This window comes from Panthera pardus, unplaced genomic scaffold (assembly GCF_024362965.1).
Source record: "Panthera pardus isolate Hobbes unplaced genomic scaffold, ASM2436296v1 HiC_scaffold_4, whole genome shotgun sequence".
Lineage (NCBI taxonomy): Eukaryota > Metazoa > Chordata > Mammalia > Carnivora > Felidae > Panthera > Panthera pardus.
The window spans coordinates 14,128,430-14,150,908 of record NW_026526969.1 but is presented as its reverse complement, the minus strand read 5'-3'; the positions used below and the strand labels follow the sequence as shown (position 1 = coordinate 14,150,908).

Sequence of the window (22,479 nt, the reverse complement as noted above, 5' to 3'; positions counted from 1 at the left end):
ATCACATCCAAAGAGCAAACTTCAGTTCTCTTGTAGGCACCTTTCACACCGGTTTTCTTTTAAAAAGCTGCAAAACAACGTCCACAGCAGCACCACGCTTAAGAGCCCAACGGGCGAAAACTGCCCAAATGCTCACCACACGATGGGTGAGGAGACAAGACGTGGTTCATCCACAGAACACTAGGCAGCGATGAAAGTGAAGACAGTGCTGGCCCAGACTGCAGTGCGAGTGAACCTCAGACGCTTCCTGTGGAATGAAAGAAGCCAGACACCAAGGCCACGTACTGCGTGATTCCATTTCTAGGAAATAACCGGAAAACCTACAGAAGCAGGAGGAGGAAGAGGGGCTGCCTGGGGCCGAGGACTGGGGTTGGGCACGCACGGGCACGAGGGGCCTTACTGGAACGACGGGAGGGCCCTAAAACTGGTTCGCGGTGGCCACCGCGCAACTTGGCGAATTCACTACAAGTCACCGAAAAGTACCGCTGAGAAGAAGCTGCCCCGAGAGAAAAAAGTTTCCATAAAACCAAGTTATTTACTCAAGAATGCTCCTGTGTTGCTCACACTGAGAATTAATCATCTCCATTTAATAACTCCTAAGTAGTTCAGGTCTATTTCAGGAGCTGTTTCAGACGCTCAGAATTTTCACGGCGGGTAAAGCTCCAATTATAGCTGCTTATGGGGCTGTTTTCATCTTTATTAAACCACCATCATTTAACAAAACAGCAGCAGGAAGTTCAACAGACCCCGGGTACCAATTAAAAGGATCCCAAGTTAATAACCCTACAGGCTTCGGCAAGTTCCCCTCACAGGGCCACGCCCGGCCCTCGTCTGAGCCGGGCACACAGGGACAGCAGGTGGCAGGAGCTCGGGGACACTGCGGGCTCCCCGTGCTGATAGAGAGTTCTGGCCTCTTAGAAGCCCCTAGAAAAGCAAGGCAGAAGCCAGTTTTTTGGTTCGGTGTAGCTTCTCATCTGGGGGTTCATTTGCAAAGTGCATCGTCTCCAACGGCACCCACCTCACTGAGGAGCGCCGGGGCGGCGGGGGCGGGGGGGGGGAGCCAACCACAAGCCATCCTCGTGCAGGACGGGCATGGACACGCACTGCCAGGCGAGCTGTGTGGTTTGCACGTCCTTCTCGTTTATTTACCACCAAAATCCGTTCTCATGTGAGGCTAAAAGTCTATCCTCTTTTAGGTATTGGGGGGAAAACGCCCTCTTTACCACATGTCCTTATGAAAGAAGGGGGCAAATCATTAGCTTCATAATTCACTAAAAACGTTGCGGCACCTGCTGGAGCTATATCAGGACGCGTGTGTCTTACAAGGTTGAGGCAGAGAGATGGGAAGGATTAAAAAAAAGAAAAAAAGCATTCAGAAAACAAACGTATGACAAAGAGTGAGAAAGAAGGCAGGGCAGGGAGGGGGAGAGGTGAAGGGAGGGACCTGTTCGGCAAAGGAGCCCTGGCCAGGCCGACTGCAGTTCTCGCAACGCCTCCCGAGACTTTTCTACAAGTTGGAAATGATCTGAAAACAGGAGTTTAAAAAGCTCATAATGGGAGACGCTTCGCACTTGTGAAGAAGATGGCACAATTGCTACCCGAGGACGGTGGGTGACAAGACTTGAAAAAGCCGGCCCAGCAGATGCCTACTCGGAGGTGTCGAGAAATTCCTTCACAGATATGAAGGGGGGACGCTGCCCCCTCTGCAGAAGGGCTGCCTCAGGGACTCCCCATAGAACACATCGCGTCTACGTACGCATACTCAACGGTCCTACAGAGATGCCCCGGGAGGAGTGCAGGGCTCTGTGCCTTTTCTAGAAGTCTCCGGAGGCTGCCGCGCCAGGATCTCCTCCGGTTTAGTATTCACGGAGATGTGAGTCTTCTGTTCCTGGGGATCAGCTGACCAGCTTTCGGTCGAGATTCTGTGTGAAGCGTATCTGTTCGATTATTTGAAACCTCCGAACCAAGGTGGAGCTCAGCTTGTCCTCAGAATCCAGGCTTCTCTAGGTCTCGTCTGGGTAGCAAGGGTTACTTTGTTTCTAACATATAAATTAATTATTTCCTCTACCACAGCTTAAGGATCCACAATCATACTTTCACTTGACTTAATGCTACAGTGTTTCCTCTCATTCAAATATTTTGCTAAAATCTTAACTTAAAAACATTCATAAGACTTCAATTCTAATATTCTTAGCAGAGGGAAAGAAACCAAAACCATTTCTAACCCAGCGCCAAGCGGCTGGTTTAATCAAGGCCACGGTCCTCCTCCGAGCCGGGGCTGCACCAGAACACGTTTGCATTTCCAGGCTTCTCTGCAAGCGGAGGGGAGCTGAATACTGGCACCCCCCCCCCCCCCAGCAGTTTTCGCCCCAGCTGGGTGCTACGCAGCGTCTGGAGGGCCTCCGGTCCCCCCAGCATGTGCCAGGGGATCCTGAAGGGAATGCAGAGATTAATTTCAGCTGGACTTGCTCTTCTCAATCCTCTTAGCGCAAGAAGGCCTTGGAGACTTAAGGAAGCATTCGTTATTTAAAATGCTTCTGTTGGGGCGCCTGGGTGGCTCAGTCGGTTGAGCATCCGGCTTTGGCTCAGGTCGTGATCTCGCGGTTCGTGGGTTCCAGCCCCGCGTCGGGCTCTGTGCTGACAGCTCAGAGCCTGAAGCCTCCTTCGGATTCTGTGCCTCCCTCTCTCTCTCTGCCCCTCCCCTGCTCATGCTCTGTCTCCATCTCTCAAGAGTAAATCAACTTAAAAAAACAAATGCCTCTGCTGAGGCTGGGTGCACAAAGTGTTGAGGTGGGCCTACTGCATTCTGTATACAAAATAACCATCTGTATCCTGAGGAAAATGAGGACCCTTCCTGAAGGGAAAGGGCGCACAACCCCCGGGACCCCAACTAACTTTCCCCCAGATTTTCACCCTTGACGTTTATAATCACTTTTGTTGAAGGTAAGGGGAGAGTCACAATTTGGTCAACAAGAGGAGGTTCTGTCGAATGAATGGGCAGGGGGTAGCGGGGACCCTCTAAATCTGAGAACTCACTTGTGAATGTTGGGACCCAAAGATTCAATTAAAGGTGGGGAAAATCAGCGACAACCAGCAGGCAGGCCCGTATCCTGTGTGTCTCCCCTGCAAAGTATTGTTCGCTCTGACTACCACACGCACCTACTTTTTTTTTTTATAATTGTGAAAAATTTACCATCGCAAAGATTTTTAAGGGTACAGTTCAGCAGGGTTAAGTGTAGTCACACAGTCATGAAACGATCTCCAGAATTTTTTCATCTTGAAAATGTGCAAGTTGAACTATTACACAGCCGCTGCCCGGCCCCCCAGGGAGCACGATCCCACTTTCTGGCTTGATGAAGCCACCTGAGACACCGCACGTAAGCGTAGTTACACCACACTGGTCTCTGTGCCCGGCTTACCTGACCTGACATAATGTCTTCAGGGTTCACCCATGCTGTAGCGTGGGGACGGCGATTCCTTCCTTTTGAAGGCGGAGTCCTACTCCGCTGTGTGCAGACAGCACGTTTATTTATCCATCCGTCTGTGGGCACTGGGCGGTCTCCACCTCTTGGCTACTGGGGACCACGCAGCCGTGAACACGGGTGTGCGAGCACCTGTCTGTGCCCCAGGGCTCGGCTCTCTTCCACTTAAGTGGAGATCGCTGGATCCCGTGCTAGTTGTTTACGTTTTCTGAGGCGCCTCTTTTCCGGTAGCAGCTGCGCTGTTTTACAACCTCCAACAGGGCACCAGGTCTCCATTTCTTCGCGTCCTCGCCCACACGTGTTGTCGGCTGGCTTTGTGACAGCGGCCATCCTGCGAGGTGCGAGGGGGTATCTCCACGTGGTTCTGATTTCTAGGTCTGTGAGCATTACCGATGCTGAGCACCTTTTCCCACAGTGTTGACCGCTTTCGTGTATCATCTTGGGAGCCAGATTTATTTGGATCCTTTGTCCTTTTTTCAACAGGGTGATTTTCTTGTTGCTGAGTTGTAGGAGTGTTTATTTTTTTTTATTTAAAAAAAAATTTTTTTTTTACGTTTATTTATTTTTGAGACAGAGAGACAGAGCACGAATGGGGGAGGGGCAGAGAGAGAGGGAGACACAGAATCGGAAGCAGGCTCCAGGCTCCGAGCCATCAGCCCAGAGCCCGACGTGGGGCTCGAACCCACGGACCGCGAGATCGTGACCTGGGCTGAACTCGGACGCTCAACCGACTGAGCCACCCAGGCGCCCCTGTAGGAGTGTTTAAAAACCACATTCGGGATATAACTCCTCATCGGATACAGGACTTGCAAACATTTTCTCCCATTCCACAGGCTGCCTTTTCATTCTCTTGGCCGTGGGTCCTCTGATGACAAGGATGTAGTTCTCTTCCTGTATGCTTTCAGGGTCCTAGTCACAAAATCATCGCCAAGTCCGGGGTCATGAAGCTTTTCCCCCAGCTTTCTTCTAAGGGTTGTACAGTCCTGAGTCTTAGGGTTAGGGTAGGCCTGGAGCCCATCTGGAGCTAAGTTTCGTAGGCGGTATAAGGGCCTGCATTAAAAAAACAGCTCTAATAATAGCATTCCACTGAACACAGGTATAAAACTTTTCTGCGTGACCCTGTCAATAGCCGTTTGGGATATTTCCAGCGTTTTGCTGTTGTTCCCCATGATGACACAAATATCCTTTACAGAAGCCCCTCACAGACATGAGAGGCGATACTTGGCAGTTTCCGAGGAGCCAAAATTAACTTTTGACTGGCTCGCTTCAAATTTTGCATTTTACCCCTTCACGTTGTGTATGACAACCCTTACTTTGGAATCCTCAGGACCAGACAAATGTATTTTGGAACTCAGAAATTTTCACATTTGGGGAAGTAATATGGTACCGTTACAGGATATCCCCAGTTGGGAACAATGGGTATATACGTATACCCTAATATACATAATATATCCACAATATAGGGTATATTATAGGGAACTTATAATCAAATATGCTAATACGTGTGTAGTAACACACAGATATAAGTAACACACACACACACACACACGCGCGCACACACACGAATATTTAAGACCAGTGGGGAGGTAGGCTCCTGAGGGCGGCTCAAAATGGAAATATCTGCGAGTCTCCTGAGATCTGTCCTTAAAAATCATGGATAGAAGACACAGGGAAAAAAAGATAAGAATCACACCAAATGTGAATAGTGATCATTCCTTTCCTCTTCCACAACTGTTACAATGCAATTATAAAAAAATAAAAAAAAAATTTCCTTCATTTATAAAACTAGCTAGCCAATGAATACATTGTCAGGGTACAAAAACATTACGACGCAGCCGAAGGAGGGTCACATTCGTCCCACAACAGTTATCCACGTCTATCACTCAGGCCCATATCCTTCCAGACCTTTGTCTCTATTCAGGGCACAGATGTCGGGGTAGAAACTTAAAGTTTCAGGACTGGTTTGCCTTTACATGAACGGAATCGAACGCTGCGTATCGTTTTTCAAGTCGGATTCTACCAGGTCTCAGAGTTACACGGAGCTTCGTCCCTCCTCACAACCACCCCGGATTCTCGAGTAAGACGTGTTACAGAGGGCTACCCGTGGATGTTTACATACTTACAATTTCTGCTACCACCACCGCCGCCACGGGAACCGTCCGCACACACGCGGCTCCTGGAACACTGTGTCTGTTAGCGGTGTTCCTACAGACAGAACTGCCGGGCCAGAGTATACACGTGTGCAATTCTAAGAGCTCTGGCAAATGGCCTCGCCGAAGGGTTCTACCAATATATACCCCAACGAACAAAGGCGGAAGGTATCTATTTTCCCATGGCCTCACCACACTGGATATTAGCAGCAATGCAATTTCCTTTTCTTCTTCTCCCCGCCCGCCCCCCCCCCCCCCCCGTGTGATGGGTGAAAAGTGGTATTTGTTACTTTTTACGTCCGAGTTTTGTCCTGATCACTGGGGGCGTGAGCATTAGGCACTTTTTCATCCTTGTAGAAAAGCCAAAAACTTTATAAGAAGAAGTCATGACAAAAACAGATCATGATAACATGCAGAGATGAGATGAGATTCAACATCAACCACAGATCGGCTCAGCGTTTTGAGGAGAATGAACTATGTGGTGGACATGAGTACGCTGCACAGACAGCCACACCTAAAATGCAGGACTTTACTCAAGTTCACTGCCATATCCTACACAGGAAAGCCATTTGCCCCAGTCTGCTCCAGAGAGCCCCCTTTCAAGCTTAGTGCCCTGGTAAAATTATTAGCAGCCCCCCGCCCCCCCAAATGCCCTGATTGGTGTCATCAAGTTACACAAACTGCACACTTACACACACTGTGGCTCAACAGGCACGGGGCCCAGCAGGTCCCCTGGAACTGGCATCACGTGTCACTGCGAGACCTCACCAAGTACTGACAGCTAACGGGATCGTGTGTCCGCAACTCCGTTTTTCCAGCAGGATTATTACAAGTCAGAGTTATGGCAGCCATAATTTGTTCCCTGGCTGTTGAGTGCTTCCACGCCAAGCTATCAGCAGCATTTTGGCAGTGTTTTAAGACTGTGTGAACGCTGGGGCGCCCAGGTGGCTCAGTCGGTTAAGCGTCCGACTTTGGCTCAGGTCATGATCTCACAGCTCATGAGTTCGAGCCCCGTGTCGGGCTCTGTGCTGACAGCTCAGAGCCTGGAGCCTGCTTCGGATTCCGGGTCTCCCTCTCTCTCTGACCCTAACCCACATGCATTCTGTCTCTGTCTCTCTCAAAAATAAACAAACGTGAGAAAAAAATAATAATAAAAAAAAAAAGACCGTATGAACGTGGACCTTGTAAGCACTTGGCTCCGGTATTTCCTGCCACGGCAAATGCACGAGGAATACGATTAGGGAATCAAGTGATTAAAATCAAAGGAAAGAGCCTGAGGTACAGAGCTCAGAACCCTCAGCACGTACCCTGCATTTCATTCAGCCTTCCAGACAAGCGAACACCGACATCCCATGCGTCTGAAGTTGCAAAGGGACAACCAAGTCCATGGTAGGCTGGGGGTAAACTACACTGCACGAGGTAGGCACACTGCTGGATGACCTATTTCTCTATCCCTCCCTTATCCTGTCATCTCCTCTAATAAAATTTTTCTGCCTTCTACGTTTGGGAGACATGGTCTGCCTCTCCTTTCCATAAAAGGCCAAAAAAAAAAAAAAAAAAAAAGCCCAGATAATTAAGTTTTTCTAACGGTGCCAATAGGACTTCTGTGCCGCACTGTCCACTCCAAGGACACAGTCCTATGGCAGTCGTCATGACATCAGTCCAGGAGGAGAACCAAGCAGCTAGCTCGGTAAACACTCTACAGGCTAATCCTGCTGGCACGTTTTACACAGCAGACGGAAACTCGGAAAGTGCTAAATAAATCTCAGTCTTCAAACAATTACACTTAAACGTCCTATTTAAGTCACAGAGCACAACGCAGCTGCCTTCGGGGACGTTATCAGGATCAATCCAGTGTAGGGAGGAGACGGTGGCGGAGTGGGGCACTCGGAGGCCTCCGAAGACCCTGGCCCTGCGGTAAAGGGAAGAAACTTCCGGAATGGCAGCGGAGACTAAGAAGATTGCTTTTCCCTGGGAGCTCTTTAGGAAAGCTGGTCTTTTCCTTCCCCTCTCAACCGTCAAGGCAGGCAGATCCCAGGCCTCGTGAAAGTGAACATTAAACAAAGACAGTGACATTCAAAACAGCCTCTGTTCAATGAGTTACTTTCACAGGGCATCAGGAATTAAGAGCATTATCTTTTTGTGAAAGAAAGAGCTTGAGGCCTAACTGGCATGTGCGAAAGGACACGTACTCAAGGGGACAATCTGATAACCTGTGACGGGCACGTCCCTGGGGGACCAGAGCGGCAAATCAAGGAAGGTACGTCCACCCCCCCAAGGTCTCCGCGTGTCCCCTTTCTCCTACGCTCTCCTCCTGTCCCGGCCAACACCGATCCGCTTCTGTCACTCTCCCTCTACGTTTCCGGAGTTTTACATAAATAAACCATGCAGCGTGGACTGTGTGTCTCCCTCGCGCGGCACAACCCCGCTTACGTTTGTCCACGCGGTTGTCCGCGTCAGTACTCTGCTCCCCTCGCCGCAGAGGGGCAGTCCCCTGGATGGATATGCCCGAATTGGTCACCAGTCATCCGTCGAGGGACAAGTTAGCAGTCGGCAGCCACGACAAATAAAGCTTCTCCGAACACCCGTGTGCAAGTCTTTGCCGGGACACGTATTTGCACCTCTGTTCGACAAATACCACATCCCCCCCCCCACCCCACGTCACCACTCTGTCGGCTCAGCCCTCCCAAGTGTAGCCTGTAGGAGGGTGCAGGGACCCCTTGCTGCGGTTTCCATTTCCATTCAGGTACAGACGACGTACGGACCGAATCTTTCATGCACTTGATCCACCATTTTCGCCCCTTCACGTCTTTTGCTCATTAAAAAATTTGGGGTAAGTAACGTGTTCTCTTACTACTGAGTTTTATGAGTTCTTGGGGTGCCTGGGTGGCCCAGTCAGTTAAGCGTCCGACTTCGGCTCAGGTCATTATCTTATGGTTTGGGTTCAAACCCCGGCATCGGGTCTGCGCTGATAGCTGGGAGCCTGGAGCCTGCTTCGGATTCTGTGTCTCCCTCTCTCTGCCCCTCCCCTACTCACGCCCCCCCCCCCAAAATGAATAAACATTAAACAAAAAAAGAGTTCTTTGTATATTCTAGATACAAATCCTTTTACGTAATCGCAAATATTTAATTTTCATTCTTGTAGAGGTGTCTTTCAAAATTTTAATGTTTGGACCTTGATTTAAGTAAGTTAAAGTAAAAAAAATAAAATTTAAATTCTGGATTCTCTCTTACATCTCACGGAGCCATTTGTCTGTCATTATGCCAATCCTATGCTGTCTTGCTTTTTTTTAATTGTTTGTTTATTCTTGAGCGAGAGACAGAGCACGAATATGAGCAGGGGAGCAGCAGAGAGAGAAAGAGACACAGAATCCGAAGCAGGCTCCAGGCTCCAAGCTGTCAGCACAGAGCCCGATGTGAAGCTCGAACTCACAGACCGTGAGATCATGACCTGAGCCGAAGTCGGGTGCTTAACTGACCGAGCCACCCAGGCGCCCCATATGCTGTCTTAATTACTACAGATATATAGTAAGTCCTGAAATCAGGTAGTGGTGTATTCTTTGTTATTCTTTTACAAAGTTATTGTGGCTACTCTTGATTCTTTGCATTTCCATATACGTTTCAGAATCAAATAGTCAATTTCTACAAAAAGCCTGCTAGGATTCTGACAGGGATTCTATTTAACCTTTAGATCAATTAGGGGAGAACAGACATATTGACATATCGAGTCTTCTGACTCCTGTACATGGTATATCCTTCTGTTTATTTAGGTCTTCTATTTACCTAGCATTCACACATCTATTTCTTTAGATCTCAACTATGTTTTTGTTTTCAGTAAATTTCAAGATTTTGCACATCTTTTATTACATTTAACCCCAAGTAGTCAGATTTTTGATGCTATTGTAAAGGCTATGTTTATGCCAATTTGTGATTATTCACTGCTAATACGTTAAAATACAATTTTTTTTAAAAGACTTAAATTGAGAAGAAGGTACGGTTTGCCCTTACACCTGGTGCCCCCAAACACCCACAATCTCCCTGATCAACATCATTCACGAGAATGGACCTTTTATTTTTAAACCAAGGATGAACCTACACCGACACATGATCACCCAAAGTCCATGGTTTACCTTCGGGCTCACTTTCGGTGGTGCACCTTGTATGTGTTGGGACAGAAGTCTAATAACATCTTTCTATAATATAACTGCACACGGAACATTTCTACCGTTTTAGGAAATCCTTGTGCCTATCTACTCATCGCCCTTACCGCGTGCCAGCTGCGACGTTTATCGTCTCCTATTTCCGCCTCTTCCAGAATGTCACGTGGACGCAACCCTACAGTACGGAGCCTTTCCACACGGTTTCTTTCACTTAGCAATATGTATCTAAGGTGCCTCATGTCTGCTCATGGCTCCACAGCTCATTTCTTTTATTAAAAAACGTTCTTTTTGTGCCCACTGTGGGGACAGGGTGTGCCCAGCTCGCCTTGGACACCAGGCACTTTTCCTCCCTTCTTCTCTCCTCAAAGGCTCCAAAGCTCCTTTCTTGTTCGAGCTGAAGAATACTGCACTGTCTGGATGGACTAGAGGTTAGTAATTCATTCACCTACTGAAAGACATCTTAGTTGTTACACTTAGTTGTAAGTTTTGGCAGTCACAAATAAAGCTGCTATAAATATCCACGTTATTTTTATTTATTTTATTTTGTTTTTGTGCGAATATGTGTTTCGATTCCTTTGGGTAAATGCCTCAGAGCAGGACTACCGAATCATATGCTCAGAGCATGTTTAACTTTGTAAGAAGCACCACGGTGGCCTCCAGAGTGGCCGTGTCATCTCGCATTCCCACCAGCCATGTTTGACAATTCCCGTTGTTATACACCCTTGAGCATCCTTCCATGTGTCTATTTGCCATCTGTGTATCTTCCCTGGTGTGGTGTCTGTTAAGGTCTTCAGCCCACCTTTTAATCAGGTTGTTTTTTTTATTACTGAGTTTCAAGAGTTCTTTGTATTAAGGATACCATACCTTTAACAGATCCTGCAAATGTTTTCAAAAAATTTTTTTAATGTTTATTTTTGAGAGAGCGAGCGCACGTGCATGAGTCGGGGAAGGGAAGAGGGAGAAGGGGACAGAGGATCTAAACCAGGCTCTGTGCGGACAGCCTGATGCGGGGCTTGAACTCAGGAACCGTGAGATTACAACCTGATCTGAAGTCAGACACTTAACCAACTGACCCTCCGGGCGCCCCATCTGTTTCTCTGTTCTTCTGTCAAGGTCACACTGTCTTGATTAACGTGGCTTTACAGTGAGTCTTAAAGTTGGGTAGCATCACTCCTCCAAATGTGTCTTTCCCCTTCGATAGTGTGCTGGCTGTTCTGGGTCTCTTGCCTCTCCATAGAGACATTAGAATCAGTTTGTCAATATCCATAAAATAATGTGCTGGGATTTTGACTGGGATCGAATTGAATCTATAGATCAAACTGGGAGAAAGTAACATCTTGAAAATATTAAGGCTTCCTATCCACAGACACGGAATATGATTTAGCTCTTAAATTCTGTTCACCTAAACTTTGCAGTTTTCCTCATATAGATCTTGTACATATTTTGTAATTAGAATTATACCTTAGTATTTTACTCTAAGGGTGTTAACGTAAATTAAATTGTTTTAAATGTAAGCCACTTGTTCCATTATTGGCACATGTGAAAGCAACTGACTTTTGCATATTAACCTTGCATCTAGCAACCATGCTATCGTAGCTTAGTAGTTCCAGGATTTTTTTTTTTTTTTTTTTTTTTTGTTAATTCTTTTGGATTTTCTACATAGGTGATCACGTCATCTGCAAACAAAGACAGTTTTAGGTCTTCTTCTCTAGTATGTATACTTTTTACCTCCCTTCCTTGCCTACTGCAACAGCATGGACTTACAGTATGATGTTGGTAAGGAGTGGTGAAGGGGTCCCCATGCCTCATCCTTGATCTTTATGGGAAAGCTTCGTTTGTCACCATGAAGTGTGCTACTAGCTGTAGGTTCTTTTGAAAGATAGTCCTTATCAAGTTGAAAAAGTTCCCTTCTATTCCTAGTTTAATGAGGGGTTTATTATTATTATTATGAATGAGTATTGATTTTGCCAGATCTCTTTTCTGTAGCTATTTACAGGATCATGTAATTTTTATTTTTTTAGTCTGTTGACATGGTAGATTACATTAATTGACTTGTGAATGGTGAACTGGCCTTGCACACTTGGTATAAATCCCACTTGGTCAGCTTTTTATACTTTTTCTGGATTTGCTTTGCTATTTTGTTGAAGATGTTTGCATTTATATTCATGAGAGATATTGTTCTCTAGTTTTCTTTTCTTGGAATGTTTTTGGTTTTGGTATTAGAGTAATGCTGGCCTAATGAAATGAATTATGAAGTATTCCCTCTGCTTCTATCCTCTCAAAGAAATTGTGGAGAACTGCTAACTTTCCTCCTTAAAGGTTTGGCAGAATTCACCAGTCAACCCATCTGGGCCTGGTGCTTTTGGTTTGGAAAGGTTATTGACTCAATTTCTTTAATAGATATAAGCCTATTCATATCATCTATCTCTTCTTGTGCTAGTTTTGGCAGATTTTATTTTTCAAGAAATTGGTTCATTTTATCTAGGTTATCAAATTTGTGGAAATAAGAGTCGTTTGCAGTATTCTTTTATTATCTATTCAATTTCCATGGGATCTGTAGTGATGTCCCCTCTTTCATTTATTTTATTTATTTATTTTCCTAAACATTTATTCGTTTTTGAGAGACAGAGAGACACAGAGCACAAGTGGGGGAGGAATAGAGAAAGAGGGAGACACAGAATCCAAAGCAGGCTCCAGGCTCTGAGATGTCAGCACAGAGCCTAATGCAGGGCTCAAACTCAAAGACTGTGAGGCCATGATCTGAGCCAAAGTCAGACACCCAACAGACTGAGCCACCCAGGTGCCCCCATTTCTGATATTAGTAACTTGTGTCTTCTTTTTTCTTACATGGCCTGGTTAGAACATTATCAATTTTACTGACCTTTTCAAAAAACCAGCTTTTCGTTTTGTGATTTTGTCTATTGACTTCCTGATTTCATTGATTTTTGCTGTAATTATTTTCTTCTGATCACTTTGGCCTTATTTTGCTTTTCTTTTTCCAGTTTAAGGTTGAAATTTAGAGTACTGATTTTACATCTTTCTTCTTTTCTAATATATGCATCTGATGCTATAAATTTCCCTATAAGCACTGCTTTTGCTGCATCTCACACATTTTGTTTTCATTTCGTTCAAAATTTTAAAAAATTTACCTTGAAATTTCTTCTTTGACTCATGTGTTATGTAGAAGCATGTTATTTAATCTCCAAATATTTTGAGATTTCCCAGCTATTTTTCTGTTATTGACTTCTAGTTTAATTCCACTGGGCTCTGACGGCAGACATTATATGATTTTTGTTCTTTTAAACTTGCAAAAGTGTGTTTTATGGTTCAGAACGCAGTCTATCTTGGTTAATATTCCATGTGAGAACAAAGTGAATTCTTGAGAAGTATGTGAATTCTGCTGTTTTGGATGAGGTAGTCTACAGATGTCCGTGGTAGCTAGTTGATTGACAGGGTTAAGTTCAACGGTGTCCTTACCGATTTTCTGCTGGCTGGATCGGTCCATTTCTGAGAAGGCGTGTTGAAGTCTTCTACTATGATAACAGATTCATCATCTATCTCTCCTTGCAGTTCTGCCAGTTTTTGTCTCTCGTGGTTTGATGCTATGCTGTTAGGTGCATCATGGTAAGAATTATGGAAAACCGACACTTTTATCAAAATGTAATGCTTTTCTTTCCTGGAAACTTTCTTTACTTTGAGGTCTGCTCTGTTGAAATTAATACAGCTATTCCTGCTTTCTTTTGACTAATGTTGGTATGGTGAATTTTTCTCCATCTATTTACTTTTTTTAAAGAGAGCATGAGCAGCGGAGGGAGGGAGAGAAGCTTGAAGCAGGCTCCGTGCTGGGCGTGAATCCCATGACCTTGAGATCATGAGCTGAGCTGAAATCAAGAGCCGGATGCTTAACTAACTGAGCCACCTAGGTGCCCCATTCATCTATTTACTTTTAATCACCACGTGTCTGTATATTTAAAGTGGGTTTTGAGGTGCCTGGGTAGCTCAGTCGGTTAAGCATCCGACTTGAGCTCAGGTCACGATCCCATGGTTTGTGGGTTCGAGCCCCATATAAGGCTCTGTACTGACAGCTCAGAGCCTGGAGTGTGCTTTGGATTCTGTGTTGCCCTCCCTCTCTGCCCTTCCCCTGCTCACACTCTATCTCTCTCTCAAAAATAAATAAATGTTAAAAAAAATTTTTTTTAAAAAGTAGTTTTTTAGGGGTGGGTAGACTACAGTTGGGTTGTGTTTTTGATTCACTCTGACAATCTCTTTTAATTGGTTTAACTGGCACTAAGGGCACTAACAGTTATCATCGATACAGATGGATTAATATCTACTGTACTTGTTACTGTTTTTTACAATTTACCTCCGTTCATCATTCCTATGTTTGCCTACCACTCTTTTTCTGCCTTTTGTATATAATTGGGGTTTTTTCCTTCAATTTTTGTTGTAGTGAAATATACATAAAATTAACCATCTTTGGGGCGCCTGGGTGGCGCAGTCAGTTAAGCGTCCGACTTCAGCCAGGTCACGATCTCGCGGTCCGTGAGTTCGAGCCCCGCGTCGGGCTCTGGGCTGATGGCTCGGAGCCTGGAGCCTGTTTCCGATTCTGTGTCTCCCTCTCTCTCTGTCCCTCCCCCGTTCATGCTCTGTCTCTCTCTGTCCCAAAAATAAAATAAACGTTGAAAAAAAAAAATTAAAAAAAAAAAAAATTAACCATCTTTACCATTTTTAAGGATATGGTTCAGGAGTATTAAATAAATTCATCATGTCATGCAACCATCACCACTATTCTCAATAACTTTTAATCTTATAAAGCAGAAACTCTAGGTCCATTAAACAATAACTCCCCATTCTTCCTGCTCCCAGTCCTGGAAACCAGCATTTCCTTTGTGACTCTGTGACTGTGAGTATCCCGTATAAATAGACTCTGTGACTCTGTGACCGTAAGTATCCCGTATAAATAGAATCATACGGTGCTTCTCTTCTTGTCAATTCGCTAATTTCACTTGGCACAGTATCTTCAAGGTACGTCCATGCTATAGCATGTGACAGGGCTTCCTTCCTTTCCCAGGCTCAGTAATATTCCACTGTATGTTTATGCTGCATTTTGCGTACTCACTTGTCCTTGACAGACACCCAGGCTGTTTTCATGTTGCAGCTATTGTGAATGATGCTGCTACAAACACAGGTGTGCCAGTATCTCTTCAAGACCCTGCTCTTAATTCTTCTTTGTACACCCAGAAGTGGATTTGCTGGATCATCCAGTAACCCTATTATTTTTAACTTTTTGTTTTGTTTTGTTTTTACTACTGTTTATGCACTTTTTTTGGAGAGAGACAGAATGCAAGCGGGAGAGGGGCAGAGAGACAGAGGGAGACACAGAATCCAAAGCAGGCTCCAGGCTCTGAGCTGTCAGCACAGAGTCTGACGCGGGGCTCCAACTCATGAGTTGTGAGATCATGACCTGAGCCAGATGCTTAACCAAGTGAGCCACCCAGGCACCCCCAGTAATCCTATTTTTAATATTTTGATGAATTATCATACTGTTTCCCACAGCAGCCACACCATTTAATATCCCAACACCAGCATTGCACAGGATCCTGATTTCTCCACATCCTTGCCAGAAGTTGTTCTTTTCTGTTATTTTTATTGTGGTGATCCTAGTGGGCAGGAAACATTATTCCATTGTGGTTTTGATTCGCCCTTCTGTAATAATCAGTGGTGTTGAGCATCTTCTTATGCTTATTGACTATCTTCTCTGGAGAAAAGTCTATTCAAGTCTAATGTCCACTTTTGAACTGGATAGCTTTTTTGTTGTTCAGTTTTGAGAATTCTCAGTACAGTCTGGATATTAACCTCTCATCACATACCTAACTTGCAAATATTTTCTCCCATTCTCTGGGCAGCTCTCTTACTCGGCCGATTAGTGTCTTCTGATGTGCAGAATTTAAAATTTTTCACGTAGAATCGAATTTGTCTGTGTTTTTCTTTTGCTGCCTCTATCTTTGGTGTCCTATCCAAGAAATGACTTCCAAATCCCATGTCATGAAGTTTTGCCCTATGTTTTCTTCAAAGTTTTATAGTGTTAGGTCTTACATTCAGGCCTAAGATACACTTTGAGTTAACTTTTGTATACAGTGCTAGATAATGGTCCAACTTTACTCTTTTACATGTGGGTTTCCAGTTTTCCCAGTACCATTGGTTGAAAAGACCATTCTGTCCCTGATGAGTGTTCCTGGCACCCTTGTCAAAACTCATTTGAATGCAGCACAAGGATTTAATTCTGGGTTTTCTATTGTATTCCATTGATCGATGTGTCTGTCTTTATGCAAGTACCACACTATTTTGGTTACTGTGGTTTTATAGTAAGTTGTGAAATCAGGAAGGGAGTACTCCACTTTATTCTTCTTTTCCAAGATTGTTTTAGCTATTTGGGGTCCCTTGAGATTTCATAGGAGTTTCACAAGGAGAATTTCTCTTTTATTATTTACTTATTTATTTATTATTTCTTATTTTAAGTAAGCTCCGTGCCCAACATAGGGCTTGAACTCATGACCTGAGACTGAGATGTATGCTATACTAACGCAGCCAGCCAGGCACCCCCTCTTTTTTTATTATTAATAGAAAAAAGATCATTAAGATTTTGACAGGGATTGCACTGAAACTGTAGTTCGCTTTGGGTAGTACTGACATTTTAAAATATTAAATTTTCTAATACATGGACATGAGATGTGTTTCCATTTATTTATATCTTCTTTAATTTCTTTCAGCACTGTTTTGCAGTCACATGTCTTTTACTTCCTTGGTTAATTCCAAGTAAATTTTTTTTTGATGCTACTGTAAATGGAATTATTTTCATAATTTCCTTTTCAGATCATTCACTATTAGTGTATAAAAATGCAAATGATTTCTACACGCTTACTTTGTATCTCGCTACTTTGCTGAGTTAACATTAATTAGTTCAAACAAAATTTTTGTGGAATCGTTAGGGTTTTCCTCCTATAAAATCGTATTATCTACGAGCAGAGATGACTTTACTTCTTCCTTTCCCATTTGGAGGCTTCTGTTTCTTTTCCTTGGCTACCGCTCTGGCTAGAACTTCTGGTATTTCACTGACTAGGACGGTGCTCGAAGGTGGCCTTGTCTTGTTGGTCTTAGAGGAAAACCTTTCAAGTCTCTCACCACTTAGGATGCTGTTAGATTTAATTATGTGGAAGTAATTTCCATTTATTCGTAGTGTGTTGACTGTGTTTATCAGAGGGTATTGAATTCTGTCAAATGTTTTTTCTGCATCAAGAATATCATGTGTTCTTTTCTCCTTCGCTCTGTTAATGTGGTATGTTACAATCACCGACCTGCATGTGTTGGGACCATGCTTGCATCGTCAAAATAAATTGCACTTGGTCGTGGTGTACAGTCCTTCTAATAGGCTGCTGAATTTGGTTTATTAGTATTTTGTTGAAAATTTCTGCATTTGTGTTTATAAGGGATACTGGTCTGTAGTTTTTTTTTTTTTTTTTTAAGTTGTTTTTCAACGTTTATTTATTTTTGAGAGAGAGAGTGAGCAAGGAAGCACGAGCAGGGGAGGGGCAGAGAGAGACAGAGGGAGACACAGAATCTGAAGCAGGCTCCGGGCTCCCGGGTGTCAGCACAGAGTCCGATGCGGGGCTCAAACCCACGAACCATGAGATCATGAGCTGAGCTAAAGTCGGACGCTCAACCGACTGAGCCACCCAGGTGCCCCTGGTCTGTAGTTTTCTTATAGTCTTTGGCTTCAGTATCAGGGTCATGATGGCCTCATGGAGTGAGTTAGGAAGTACTCCCCTCCCCTTCCCTGAAATTTTTGGAAAAGTTTTAGAAGCACTGGTATCATTTAGCGGGGGGGGGGGGGGGAGAGAGAGCAAGAGCACACACACAAAGTGAGTGGGGGGAGGGGCAGAGAGAGAGTCCCAAACAGAGTCCAATGTGGGGCTCAATCCCATGAACCACAAGATCATGACTTGAGCGGCAATCAGGAGGCAGACGCTCCACTGACTGAGCCCCCTGGGCGCTCTGGCATTAGTTCTTTGTAAAATGTTCGGTAGAATTCACCATGGGAGGCCATAAGGCATCAGGACCAGGGCTATTCTCTGCCACATTTCTCGTTACTGCTTCAACATCCTTACCAGGTCCATTTAGATTTCCCATTTCTACATAATTTAGTCTTGGTAGGTTGTGTGTTTCTAGGAGTCTCATTTCATCCAGGTATCGAAGTTGTTGGTGTACAACTGTCTCTCTTACAATCCTTTCTATTTCTGTAGAATCAGTAATAAGTCCCCATTTTCATTTCTGATTTCAGAACCTGAATCTTCTTTTTGTCTTCGTCCATCTAGCTAAAAGTTTGTTGATGTGTTGATCTTCTGAAGAACCAACTTTGCTTTTACTGATTTTCTTTATTGTCTTTCTATTCTCTATTTCATTTACCTCTTCTCTAATCTTTTACTTCTCCCCTTCTGCTAACTAGCTTTGGATTTAGTTCATTCTTCTATTTCCTTCGGTTGTAAAATTAGGTTGATTTGAGGTCTTTGTCTTTTAATGTCAGCATTTATAGCCAAAAATTTCCCCTTTAGCACACTGTTTTTACTGAGCTCTGGAAGTCTTGGTATGTTGTTTTTGTTTTCATTCATTTCTAAGTATTTTAGGATTTCCCATGTGACTTCTTTGATCCATTGGTTCAGAGTGTGTTGTTTAATAGCTACAGATTTACGAATTTTCCAGTTTCACTTCTATTACTGATTTCTAACTTCATCCTGTGGTGACTGGAGAAGGTAATTTGTAGGATATATTTTTTTAATGTTAAAAAAAGTTTTTTTAATGTCTATTTATTTTTGAGAGAGAGGGAGACAGAGAATGAGCAGGGGAGGTGAAGAGAGAGAGGGGGGACACAGAGGCGAAGCAGGCTCCAGGCTCTGAGTTGTCACCACAGAGCCAAACGTGGGGCTCAAACTCATGAACTGTGAGATCATGACCTGAGCTAAAGTCAGATGCTTCTTAATCAACTGAGTCCCCCAGGTGACCTGATGTTTTTTTTAAATGCTATTTATTTTAGAGAGAGAGCGCGCGTGAGCAGAAGAGGGGCAGAGAGAGAGGGGGCCAGAGGATGCAAAGCGGGCTCTGTGCTAACAGAAGACAGCCTGATGTGGGGCTCAAAGCCGAAGTTGGCTACTTAACTGACTGGGCCACCCAGATGTCCCTGTATGATATATCTTTTTAAAACTACTGAGACTTAGGGGCGGCTCAATTGGTTGAGCGTCCGACTTCGGTTCAGGTCACGATCTCGCGGTCTGAGGGTTCGAGCCCCGCGTCGGGCTCTGTGCTGACGGCTCAGAGCCTGAAGCCTGCTTCGGATTCTGTGTCTCCCTCTCTTTCAGCCCCTCCCCCACTTGTGCTCGGTCTCTCAAAAACAAATAAATGTAAAAAAAATGTTTCTAAGTCTTTTTTGTGGGTTATCAGTATAGCCATCTTACTCTCTTCTGCTAACTATCTACACGGAATGTTATCCTTTTCCAACCTTTCGCTTCTAATCTACCCGTGCCTTTGGGTTTAAGGTGAGTCTCTTGCAGACAGGAGATAGTTGGACCATTTCACCCATTCTGCCAGTCTCTGTCGTTTGATGGGAGTTTAATCAACGTAGACTTAAAATAATTACTGGTAAGAACATCCCTACTGTCACTTTGCGATTTGTTTTCTATACACCTTGGAGTTTTTGTTCATTTCCTGCATTACTATCTTTAGTGTTTAGTTGTGTTTAGTTGAAAGTAGTCAAACGTTTCTTGCTTTCTCATTTCTCTCTGTGTATAAAAGAGAATGAACTACCGATAATGTAACAACATAGATCAATCTCATAGTCCTTATGTCGAGCAAGTAAGCCAGATTTAAGGGCACAAAATAAATTATTCCAGTTAAATGAACTTCAAAAACAGATCAAAGACTCATCTATAGTGCTAAAAATCTACACAGTGGTATCACCTGGGAAGAAGCAGGAGGAACTTTCTGAGCTGCTGAAAATGTTTTGTTTTTTTTAAAATTTTTTTTAACGTTTATTTATTTTTGAGACAGAGCATGAACGGGGGAGGGTCAGAGAGAGAGGAAGACACAGAATCTGAAACAGGCTCTAGGCTCTGAGTGGTCAGCATAGAGCCCGACGCAGGGCTTGAAATCACGGACCGTGAGATCATGACCTGAGCCGAAGTCGGACGCTTAACCGACTTAGCCACCCAGGCGCCCCTGCTGAAAATGTTTTTTATCTTAGTCTAGGTGGTGGTTATAGGAATATATATACCCAGGTAAAATTCACTGAGGTGTATACACTTAAGATTTCATTTTATGTATTTAATTTATTTTTCAGTTAGTAAGAAAATGAGATACCTCTCTACACGGTCCACAGAGTAACTACACGAAAAGGACAAATACCACGCAAGGAGGTGGAGTGGCTGAGCTTGAACTCTGCTGATGGAGCAGAAATGGATACAAACGCTGTGAAAGGGCTCGTAAGACGGGATACGTGCCCATCCTCTGTCCGATTCCGGATACTCCTGGCAGAGATGCTTACGTCTCTTCATCAAGACACGTGCTTGGATATTCACAGCGACACGTTCAGTACAAATCCCGATGCGCATCAACAGGAGAGTGTATATTAAGTGTGCTACCTTCACATACTGGAACACCATACACTACTGAGAATGGGGGATGCACAACCACCTGCCACGACATGAAGCCACCTCACGAAACACGATGCTAAAGGAGACAAGACAGTTACAAAAGAGGAAATACTCTGTGATGCCACATATGGTGAGTACTCCTCTGTGCCGTCAGAGGTCGGCACTGGTTACATCTGGAGAGTGGGAGGTAGCGACCCAAGAAAAGGGGTCCTGGGGTACCGGTAATTTTGTATCCTGATTTGTGTTAATCACACGGATGTGTTCAGTTTGTGGCAACTAAATGAGTTAACACATACATACTTCTTTTTTATATGTAACACAACTGCACAGATGTGTGTATGCAAACACGCATGCACATATACACGTGTGTAACAAAATCTCCAATAAAAATATTTAAAAAATGAAACAGGGAAAAGTAACAGGCAGTGGTAGGTGAGACTGTGATGTTAGTCAAGAAAGTCAGGGAAGGAACACCCGCGTGGCTCAGTCAGCTAACCGTCTGTCTTGATTTCAGCTCAGGTCGTGATCGCATGATTCATGAGTCCAAGCCCTGCATCAGGCTCTGTGCTGACGGCGTGGAGCCTGCTTGGTATTCATTCTCATTCATTCTCATTCTCTCTCTCTCCCTCTCCCTCTCCCTCTGTCTCCCCCGCCCAGCCCCTTCTCCACTTGTGTGCGCTCGCTCTCTCAAAATAAATAAACTTGAAAAACAGGTCAGGGAAAACTTCCCTGAGAAGGTAACATTTGAGTCAACCTCTGTAAGATGTAGGAGGAAGCCTATGCCAGGCAAAGAGAACACCAAGTGCAAAGGCCCTGAGGCCAGATTGTGCTCTGAACGTTGATGGCGTTGCAAGAAGGCCCGAGTGAGGAGAGTGGAGATGCAGGGGCAGGAGGTGGGAGTCGGCTCGTTAAATCACCAAATGTCTTAACTGTATCGAGTGCAGCTAACGCACAAAGTTTAGCAACTTTAAGAGCGAAGTCAGCACCTGTTACTGAATACGCCTTTACTTACACTGGTCTTCCTTTCTACATAAGCCCCTTTCAAAAGATGAATAGGACCAAACAAGTCGTATCTATTAATTGTTCCCTTAAAAAAAAAAAAAAGACAAGGTTGCACCTACTTCGGAAGTGAAATCTGTGTTTCAAGAGCCAACTTCTTCCTTGGGGTTTAGTTCATGGTTCATGGCAGTCAGGCACCCGATATGCGGGAACTGCTGTTAGCATCACAGTGACCACTAATCGTATTCTAAAAACAGTGTGAATCGTGCAGCTCCGTTTACTGACGTCCCTCTCTCAAGCTGGTGGGGTAACATACTTGCCTTAGAGAATTTCAGCTCTTCACCGTATTACAAGTTGCGCACATTTTTAGATTAAAGCTTCTCAACAGATGATACACGCATATGGTACAAAATTCACAAAAAGGAGGTGCGTACGGGAAACAGGTGCCCCAGCTACTGCGGTCTCTCCACGGGCAACCACCGTAACTTGCTTCCTGGGCCTTCAGGTCTTATTCTAATAGGCTTGCACGAGTTATCCCCTTTCTGCCTTTTCTTGATCTCACCGCCTGGTTTTGGGTTAAATACCATGACAGAGGTTGGCTGGAACGAGCTATCAGCCAGCCAGAACAGTCCCGGGAGACTAGGATCTAAGTAAGAAGTTCTGGACAAAAAAGAGCAGGTCGGCAATAACAGAGAAGGAAAGATCACCTGGGAATCGAGCCTGGTTCCCGCTCCCGTCGTGGCAGAACTCAGGAGGACTGCGGTGCCCCGTGGGGCCCGTGCCTAAGAAGGAGCTGGGAGGCGAGGGAGCTGGGAGGCGAAGCTCTCCACCAGCACCACTGACAAGTGCGGCAGAAAAGCAAGACCCAGCGCCCTGTATCCACCCAAACAGCTTCTTCTCGAGGGGTAGGGACCTTAGCGAAGGGCACCAACCACCAAATCCTGTCTGTGAATCAAGAGGAAGGTACCAGGCTTTCATGTCAGGAGGG

General features: G+C 44.6%; 1 protein-coding gene across 2 annotated transcripts in view; it reads right to left on the bottom strand.

Annotated features, from left to right (window-relative positions):
• GNA12 (G protein subunit alpha 12) overlaps positions 1 to 22,479 on the bottom strand; it is a 110,913-nt gene that overhangs the window by 24,340 nt on the left and 64,094 nt on the right. The gene's annotated exons all lie outside the window — the stretch shown is intronic.